At 57.6% G+C, this 10,044-nt stretch overlaps 1 long non-coding RNA gene across 1 annotated transcript; it reads left to right on the top strand.

Moving 5' to 3' along the window:
• The first annotated feature begins 6,268 nt into the window (after positions 1-6,268).
• LOC113407901 lies at positions 6,269-9,656 on the top strand. The gene is made up of 4 exons (XR_003370140.1): positions 6,269-6,380; positions 6,522-6,730; positions 8,373-8,478; positions 9,513-9,656. It is a non-coding gene; the product is annotated as an uncharacterized LOC113407901 (long non-coding RNA).
• Positions 9,657-10,044: the final 388 nt, after the last annotated feature.

Raw genomic sequence — 10,044 nt, 5'->3', positions numbered from 1 at the left:
GATTCACCATGACTCTCAGCCAGCCAGTAAAACAGAAGGTTTATTTAGACGACAGGAATACAGTCCAAGACAGGTCTTGCAGGCGCAGACAACAGGACCCCCCCAGTTAGGTCCATCTTGGGGTCCCCGGGCACCCTAGCCCCCCTGGGAGGTCAGAGCCCCGTCTGCCTCTCAGCCATGGTCACTAGCCAGCTCCCCAGACTCTGCCTTCAGCGACCCCTCCCACAGCCTTTGTTCAGTTTCCCGGGCAAAGGTGTCACCTGGCCCCAGCCCCCTCCTGGGTTCTCATGTTACATGCTCAGGTATTCTCCGTCGGTCAGTCTCCCATCCCCCAATGCAGACTATCCTAGCCACACTCCCCTGTCAGCATTCACAGACCACTTTAAGAACAGTCCCAGTTCGTCACACCAACATCACTGCATTATACATCAGCAGGTTTTGTGTAGCAAAGTCTTAAAATTTGAGCATGTAATGTCAGTGGTAGTTTCCATTGTAAACCTCATCCGTTCTAGAGGACTAAAACATAGGACATTTCGAGCCTTTCTTGAAGGGGAAGACGCCGAGTGCAGCGACTTAATCTACCATACGGAAGTGAGGTGGTTGAGTCGAGGAAGAGTGCTCCAGCGTTTCGTTTCTTTGAAAGAGGAAATAGCAAAATTCCTAGAAAATGGGCCAATAAAATTCCCGGAGCTTGAAAATGAGTCCTGGAATCAAGATCTCTTTTTCTTTTATGATATTACAGCACACCTGAATGATCTCAACATTCAACTTCAGGGAAAAAATCAACTTATATTTCAAATGTGTGCAGCAGTGAAAGCTTTCAAAATGAAATTAACAAATTTATTAGAGCATAAGCTTTCATGGGCTACAACCCACTTCTTCGGATGCATATAGAGTGAAACATATATTGAGGAGATATATATACACACATACAGAGAGCATGAACAGGTGGGAGTTGTCTTACCAACTCTGAGAGGCCAATTAAGTAAGAGAAAAAAAACTTTTGAAGTGATAATCAAGATAGCTCAGTACAGACAGTTTGATAAGAAGCAAGTGTGAAAATACTTACAAGGGGAGATAGAAACATAATCTATAACACGGCTGCTACTCTGAAACCTGTCAAAATGAAACTGAAACTTTTCAGAAGTCAGCTGTCAAAAGGTGAAATGTGTCACTTTCCCACTTGTGCACAGCGTATCCCTCAACACAAACACGCTGAGTTAGGAGAAAAATACGCAAAGCACATCAATCTTTTGATTGAAGAATTTGACAGAAGACTTACTTTGTCTAAAGATGATGACATCCAGTTGAAGCTGATTGAAGATTCCTTTTCTGTGGATCCAGAGGAAGTGCCACAAGATTTGCAGTTGGAGGTTATTGAACTTCAATGTTCGGCAGTTTACCGAAATAAGCACAGAGAAAGCAGCCTGTGGGACTTCTACAAAAGTCTGGACGATGAAAAATACAAGAATCTTATTGAAGTTGCACTGAAAACGTTCAGCATTTTTGGAAGCACTTACATATGTGAACAAACATTTTCCATCATGAACATGAATAAAAACAAGCAACGTTCTTCTCTGACTGACGACCATTTGGAAGACATTATGAAAATATCCACTTCAAATATGACCCCCGAATACGACAAGCTTGTTGCCGAAAAGAGATGTAATATCTCTCATTACATTTGCAAGATAATTATGAAAAGTACAAATGTTTTCTTTCAACGGAACAGGTGTTTTTCATTTTTCCATGATTCATAAAAAAAATTAAAATTTAAAAAATTGTTTGCTTTAATTGAAAAATTCTTAATAAAGTATCACACCCTCTTCCCCGCCCCCCACCAAAAAAAACCCTTCCTTTTCGGCCCACAACTGTTTCGGCGGGGCGGCGCTGGGGAAGGAGGGTTTGTTTCCGCAGTGCGAGTGGCGCTAGGGTGGGGGATGTGTTTCGGGGGGTGTAGCAGGGTGGTTACCCCGCTCCTGCCCTGAAGGGCTTAAAACAGCCTTGGGGGAGGGCTGTGGCAGGGGAAAAGCTGAGCTGATTGGGGAAGCTGCTGCAGCTGGGCCATGCCACAATCAGGCCCCAGCTGGCCTGTATAAAAAGGCTGTGAGCCAGAGGCCCAGAGCCAGTCTCTCTCTGCTTGTAGAGAGAGAAGGGTCTGGCTGCTAGGGAGCTGAACAGGGTACTGGGAGTGGAGCAGGGCTGGGGAAGGCTAGAGGAGCTGGGGAACTCCAGCCTGGAAAACCCCCAAGCTGCGGACCTAGCTAAGGGCCTAAGACCAGTACCAGGGCTGCAGAGGGGCAGCCCAGCTATAGAGGGAGGCAGCAGGTCCAAACCCAACCTTGCCTGTGATGAGTGGCTGATATACTGCAGTCAGCCCCAGGGCGCGGGGGCTAGTTAGTGACTGGCAGTAGCCTTATACTGAGGTGAGGTGGGGATTAGAGGATTGGGGATTCCCCAGCGAGAGGAGATCAAGAGCCAGAGTGTGGGGGTATTGCCAGGGGGCAGCACCCCAGATCAAAGGGCACCGGGGTCCAGGAGGGACACAGAGCCAGCGGCAGTAGGACACCAGCCTGCAGAGGTCGCTCCAACAGCTGGATGAGCTAATTCCCGAGAAGACCAGCAGGAGGCGCTGCCGGGGTGAGTCCTGCTTGCTTACACGGGGGCTGGGCGGCGCTGGAGGGGGGGGTGGGCGGCGGGGGGGGGGGGGGGGGGGGGGGGGGGGGGGGTGTTTCAGCACGGCCGGGGGGTTTCGGCCCTCAGCTATTTTCTTTGGAGTAATATGGCCCTCGCCGCTTTACGAGTTGTGCAGGCCTGGGCTAGGGACACCATCCCTGCCCATCCTGGTTAATAGCCATTGATGGACCTGTCCTCCATGAACTTATCTAGCTCTTTTTTTTTAACCCTGTTATGGTCTTGGCCTTCACAACATCCTCTGGCAAGGAGTTCCACAGGTTGACTGTGCGTTGTGTGAAGAAATACTTCCTTTGGTTTGTTTTAAACCTGCTGCCTATTCATTTCATTTGGTGACCCCTAGTTCTTGTGTTATGAGAAGGAGTAAATAACACTTCCTTATTTACTTTCTCCACACCAGTCATGATTTTTATAGACCTCTCTCATATCCCCCCTTAGCCGTCTCTTTTCCAAGCTGAGAAGTCGCAGACTTATTAATCTCTCCTCATACGGAAGCTGTTCCATACCCCTCATCATTTCTGTTGCCCTTTTCTGAACCTTTTCCAATTCCAATAGATCTTTTTTGAGATGGGGCGACCACATCTGCACGCAGTATTCAAGGTGTGGGCGTACCATGGATTTATATAGAGGCAATATGATATTTTCTGTCCTATTATCTATCCCTTTCTTAGTGGTTCTAAACAGGCTGTTTGCTTCTTTGGCTTTCCCTGCGCGTGGAGGGAGTGTTTTCCCCTCGGCCATGCCCTCCCGTTCAGCTGCACGCTCCGGTGCCGGGGCCCTCTGCGCATGCTGCCCACATCGGCTGTTTCTAATCCAACCAGCCAGCGTTTAATGGGTGCCAGGGTGGCAGATCCTCGCCCCGGCACCTCCGGGCTTGCTGCGTCAGTCACCAATGTCAAAAAATCGCTTGGTTGGAGATCTCTGAGGGCCACTGTTAAGAACCGCTGGTTTAAGCAGCCAGTCAGTGGGCAGAACCAGAGACCTATTCCAAACTAAATCGTTTTTATAGACACCTAAGGGAAAAGGAAACCGGTTTAGCAAATACAACCGCGTGTTCATTTTTGGTGTAGCAAGCGTCCGTTTGAAAAAACTTTGCAGTCCAGCTATTAGTTGGTTGGTATATTCTTGCTCAGACGACCTTCACAGCAAGCTAAACTAAAGCCAGCAGATGCCAACAGAAATAAATGCAAAATAAATGAAGTCCTTCAAACAAAACCCCGCCGGACAAGGCCTTAAACGACTGTAAAAATATATACAGTCATTCAGTCAGTAATTGGACACTAGCACAGCATAGACACAGGCATAGGCGTGCGCAACACATTTCATTAGGGTGTGCACCCAGGGAGCCCCACCCTAGCCCCGCCCCCACCCTGCCCTAGCCCCGCCCCTATCCACTCCCTCCTACTTCCCACCCCCGACTGCCCCCCTCAGAACTCCCAACCCGCCCTGCTCCTTGTCCCCTGACTGCCCCCTCCTGAGACCCCCCCCACACTGTAACTGCCTTCCTAGGACCCTACCCCCTACCTGTTCCCTGACTGCCCCGACCCTTAAACCACACCCCTGCCCCTAGACAGACCCCCAGGACTCCCATGCCTATCCAACCACTCCCCGTCCCCTGACTGCCCCCGAGACCCTCTGGCCCATATCCAACCCGCCTGGCCCAGCCCCCTTACCACGTCATAGCTCAGAACAGAGTCCCCACCAAATCCCACCCCCTGGACATCCCCTTGACGAATGGCGTGATGGCACTTACAGGGCGGGCGCAGACAGCACCAACCAAGCTGGAGCGCAGTGGTGGAAGAGCGCTATGACTGACGTAAGTCAACAAAAGTCATGTGTAGCGCTGGGGAGGCGGTGATTGGCGGGGGGGGGTAAGAGGGTTCTGTGTGGGGCAGTCTGGGTGCAGGCAGCTCAGTGGGGGATCTGGATGTACAGGGAGATTCCAGGTGCAGGGGTAATGGGAGTCTGCAGGGGGGACCAAGTGAAAGTGGTTGGAACTCAGCAGGGAGGGGGGCTGGGTGCAGGGGAGGTGGGGTTCATTTGGGTGGGGGTCTGGGTGTAGGTGGTTGGGGCTCAGTGGGGAGGGTGTCTGGGGGGGGCTCATCAGGGTGGTACAGATGCAGGGGAGGTGGGACTTGTCAGAGTGAGGGTTTGAGAGGCCTGCTTAACAGGGGAGCCCCAGCTGCTGCCAAGGGGATCTGCACGCTGGGCCCCCACTTCCCCTATCCCCTTCTCTTCCCCATCCCATGCCCCTTCCCCACCGCTCCATCTCCTCCCCATCCCACCCCCTTCTTCCCCCCTGCCCTGCCCCACAACTCACTGTTGTACAAGATGAAGGATGGCTCCCAGCACACAGGAGGGAGCTCAACCAGCCCTAGGACCCAGAAGGTGGTGTGTGTCCAGGAACCTGAGCAGCACTTTCTCTTTCCAGCGGGGCTGCAGCAACTCTGTGTTCACAGAAATGGGGGGGGGGGCAGTGGCGTGACCTTGCACCCCATGTGGCCCCCCCACCCCTCACCTCTATTTGGGGGGTAATGCCCCCAAACTAGGCCACGAACATTCCCAATCACACACCCCTGTTTCTCCTTCACTTTCTGCAGGGAAGCATAGAACGCTGCAGGAGGGGGGCCTGGGCTGTTTTCATTGCCCCTGGGGCCCAGGAGTAGCCCACACAGACCCCCACTGCCCAGCGCCATCCCCAGAGACCCGGCGCCCCCGCCTGCCTGCCCCCCAGCCACACTCACCGGCCTGCTGGGCGGGGGCTATTTGCCGTGCCTGTCTGAGCCAGCGTCACAGCTGGGGTTGGTGGGGGAATCAGAGGGGGAGGGGGCCTGCCCCCCACATAACCCCCTTGCCTGGGGCCCAGGCGAGCCCTCCCCGCATGCTGGCCGAGAATGACCCAGCCCCTGCATTGGTCCCAGGCGGCTCAGCCCTGGGGGGTGGCAGGGTGAGCAAGAGGAGCTGGAGCAGCTCCCTCCCCCTCCCTGCTGGGGAGGCGTGGTCAGGGAGCTCTAGCACCGCCCCCTCCAGCTCCCATTGGCCGGGGTTCCAATGGGAGTCCTGGGGGTCTGTCTAGGGGCAGGGGTCTGGGCAGTCAGGGGACAGGTAGGGGGTAGGGTCCTAGGAAGGCAGTTACAGTGGGGAGGGTCTCAGGAGGGGGCAGTCAGGGGACAAGGAGCAGGGGGGGTTGGGGGTTCTGAGGGGGGCAGTCAGGGGCGGGAAGTAGGAGGGAATGGATGGGGGCGGGGTTAGGGTGGGGCTCCCTGGCTGCACACCCTAATGAAATGTGCTGCGCACACCTATGCCAACCCCCCTCAGTCTCCTAGCAGCGTCTGGCTCAGCGCGGAGCCATACACACAGCCGCGAGGGAGCACGCAGCCCCGACCCCCACAGCTCTGACTGCCCTGCATTAGAGTGTGCACGGGCACACCTGGCACACCCCCTGCGCACGCCTATGCCATGGACACAGGGCTAAGAGGTCACATTTCTTTCACTATCGGATTTGGTTTCCCAGTTTCCTCGTGTGCTTTCTTATCTGGCCCTCTGGCCCCCTCGGCTGTTTGCATAACGTCTTTCGGCGGCTCACACTTGACGCATGACTCAGGCTTCACCGGCTGCCCTTCGATAAGAGAGGACGGGGAGGGATAGCTCGGTGGTTTGAGCATTGGCCTGCTAAACCCAGGATTGTGAGTTCAATCCTTGAGGGGGCCATTTACGGATCTGGGGCAAAAATCTGTCTGGGGATTGGTCCTGCTTTGAGCAGGGGGTTGGACTAGATGACCTCCTGAGGTCCCTTCCAACCCTGATATTCTATGTGTCCCATCCAGCCTGAGGGTCGCGCTGAACCAACGGTGTCTTCTCAAATGCCCTGGCTGCGCAAAAGGACGTCCCTTCGGCAAGCGGGCTGAGATCCTCCCCCCGCCCGGTTCTTCCAATGCCCGGGCTAGCTCCTGTGCGAATACGCCCCACAACAGACCCAGGTCTGGAAGCTGATCGCTGCCAATTTGGGGACCCACGAAAAAAACGTCACCCCAAGGTTAGAGAAGCTTAAAGGGGCGGGGCTGTGGGTGGACCAGGGACAGGGCTGGGGCCAAATGGGGGTGGTGCCCGCAGGCGGAAGGGGAGGGCATCAGGCCACAGTGCTGCCCCCCCCCACACTTGCTCCAGCCGAGAGGGGAGAAAATGAATGCTCAAGACTGGAAACTTTGTGGCAAAAAGAACAAGAAAGTCCCAAAACGCTACTGGCCAGAAACTAAACCAAAAAAAGACACAGTTCTGCCAAAAGTGAGTGTGTGGGTGTGGGTGGAAACTCATGACATACAGATATAAATTTATTCATTTCTGGTCAAAATAGCCCACAGGCATTAGCGCAGGGGGGCAGGGAGCCAGGACTTCTGGGTTCTCTCCCCGGCTCTGGGAGGGGAGTGGGGTGTAGTGTTCAGGTGGGAGCCCTCCGCTCAAGTCTTGTCTCTCTAATGTTTTACTTTGTGACCCGGGAAAAACACAAAATCCACCCTGATCCTAGTGGAGGGTGGGTGGCCGAGTCCAAGTGACCTCTTAAACTGGGCGGGAGCCCACAACCGCTGGCATTTGAGGGGCGCCTTGCCCCCCGGCTCCCTCCCTCCAGTGCCGGAGCAGCCCCCGCGGAGAGCTGCTCCGGATGGGGTGCAGCCGATGGGGTCCGGAGCCCAGTCCCTTAAAGGGTGACACACACACATCTCCCCGCCGCCCTATGCAGCTCTGAATCCCCCGGGGGGACCTTTTCCGCTCTCCTGCAGCCCAGCCCTTTCCTGAGCTGTTTTGTTCGCTGCGGCTTTCTGGGCCGGGACATCCTGTTCCACTGTACAAACTGGGGGGGGAGGGACGGGGGGGGCTCCCCGGGAGGAGCTGGGAGGTGATTTTTCTCGCCGGATCGGGCCCCGCAGTCCCACGCGGGTAGGGAAATCTTAGCGGGGGGCAGAGGCGAGGCCACGGGGGCCAGGGAGACAGGTCGCGGCGAGGCACGGGCAGGTGAGCTTGGCGGCCGGAAGAGGGAGAGGGGATGGGAGCCCTGGGTCTAAGGACCTGCATGGGGGACACCTCCCGGGTCCCAACGCGCCGGAGACGGGCCACCTTCCCATTATAAATAGGCTGCAGTTTCCCCAGCCCTTGGACCGACCTCCCCAGTGAAGGGAATCCTATTCCAGGGTAGCCCCCCGACCTCCGCCCCTCTGCCCCCCGGCCCTGCATTGGCTCCTGCCGCGAAACCCTGGATTTCCACCTGCCCAGCGAGGTGAACTCCCGTCGCGGAGCCAAATCGACCCCTCATCTCCAGCTCCGAAGGCCAGGAGTCCTGGCTCCCAGCTCCCCCTGCTCTAACCACCAGCCCCCACTCCCCTCCCAGAGCTGGGGAGAGAACCCAGGAGTCCTGGCTCCCAGCTACTCCCCTGCTCTAACCACTAGCCCCACTCCCCTCCCAGAGCTGGAGAGAACCCTGGAGTCCTGGCTCCCAGACCCCCCTCCTCTAACCACCAGCCCCCGCTCCCCTCCCAGAGCCGATGAGAGAACCCAGGAGTCCTGGCTCCCAGCCTGTGATATCCAGGAGGCCAGGGCGGAGGAGGGGCACCCCAGGGGGGCCGTGCCCGGTGGATTCCCCCATCGTGTGTGAACGTCTCTCACCTGCCCTGCTCTCCCCACAGCGAGCGCCAAGATGGGCCCCCCGAGGATGCGGCGGAGATGGAGCTGGGCGCTGGTGCTCTATGTGAGCATCATCTTCAGCATCTCTGTGCTGTGGAGGCTTCAGAGGTGAGTAAGCGGGGGGCTGGGAGCCAGGACTCCTGGGTTCTCTCCCCGGCTCTGGGAGGGGAGTGGGGGCTGGTCGGGTTAGAGCAGGGGGGGCTGGGAGCCAGGACTTCTGGTTTCTCTCCCTGGCTCTGGGAGGGGAGTGGGGGCTGGTGGTTAGAGCAGGGGGGCCGGGGCCAGGACTCGCCTGTGTGTGGGGGGGCATCTGGTGAGTTACGCTCACAAGCCCTGTCGGCAAAGGCCACCCCGAAGTGGCGAGCCCCGATCCAGGCTTCTCCAGACAGGCCGGGGGAGACCCCATGAAAGTCAGAGCTGTGAGCTGGTCTGTGTGGGGTGCTGGTCACCGGGGGTCCCTGGTGCCCCATCCCCAGGAAATCTGTGCTCGACAGCCAGGTGCTCCGAGCCCCCAGAACAGGCTCCGCGGGACGTACCCCTTAACGCCGCCTTCGCCGCTCGAAGACACTGCCCCGGAGAAATCGATCCCCTCCTGGAACGGGCCCCCCCAACCGCCCGAGATAACCTGCTTCAGTACAGAAATAACCCCCCGCCAACCCCACACCCCTCGCTGCCACCTGCCACCCCCCGAAACCCACCCCGGGGATCATCAAACAATCCCAGCCCGAACCCCCTCTTCCGGCCTTCAGACCACCCTGCAGCTCCCCACAGACCCACCAGCTCACAGTGGGAAACGTAAACCTTCCCCCCTAGCCCCTCCAGGCAGCCCATCGAAAGACAGGGGAAACTGAGGCATGGACCCATGACAGAAATTTCTCACTCCTCGCTCGGGTGTTTCGCAGGGATCCTGCTGCCCGGCCCGACGCAGGTTTTCTTGATTAGACCCCGGCCTCGATCGTGGGGTTCGTCACGGTGCCGCGAATCCGGTGCCAGGGCTGGGCGCCCCAGGGGGCTGCTGGGGGGTCATGCCTGGAGCTAACCTGTGCGGGGGGCACAGGCTCTGTGGGGCAGAGGGCAGCGAGGCACCCGGGTCCCCGGGAAGCGGGACCAGCGGCATTAACCCCCCTCTCTCTGCCCCCTAGCCGGGTGTCCCAGCTCAAGATAGTGTTGGCGGCCGGCAAAGGAGCGAGGCGGGACCCCAAACATCCCTGCCGGACCATGGACCGAAACAGGAGCCCCATGTGCGTGGGGAGGGCAGGGGGGAGGGGCTTTGAGGGCACTGGCCTCTGAGGGATCCACTGAGTTATGGGGGCATGGCAGGGAGTGGGATTCAGTGGAGCAGAAGGTGGGCGGGTGATGGGCTGTTGATGGGGCTGGGGGGGATGTGGGGGGAGGGGAAGGAGGTGGGGGAGGGACATGGGGGAGGGGAAGAGGGTGGTATGGGGAGGGGAAGGAGGCAATGGGAGGGATGTAGGGGGAGGGGAAGAGATGTGGGGGAGGGGAAGGAGGCAGTGGGAGGAGGGATGTGGGGGAGAGAAGGGTATGGGGGCTTGGTGGGGTGTGGGGAGGGGAAGAGAAAGGGGTCAGTGAAGCAGTGAGGGGGCAGGGAAGGAGGTGCAGGGAGAGGAGGGGGAGGGGAGGAGCGGGGGCCCTGTGAGATGGGGGAGGGAGGCG

This window comes from Terrapene carolina, unplaced genomic scaffold (assembly GCF_002925995.2).
Source record: "Terrapene carolina triunguis isolate 2854851 unplaced genomic scaffold, T_m_triunguis-2.0 Scaffold513, whole genome shotgun sequence".
Lineage (NCBI taxonomy): Eukaryota > Metazoa > Chordata > Testudines > Emydidae > Terrapene > Terrapene triunguis.
Note: the sequence above shows the minus strand (reverse complement) of the source record. Positions and strands in the feature narration are given on the sequence as shown.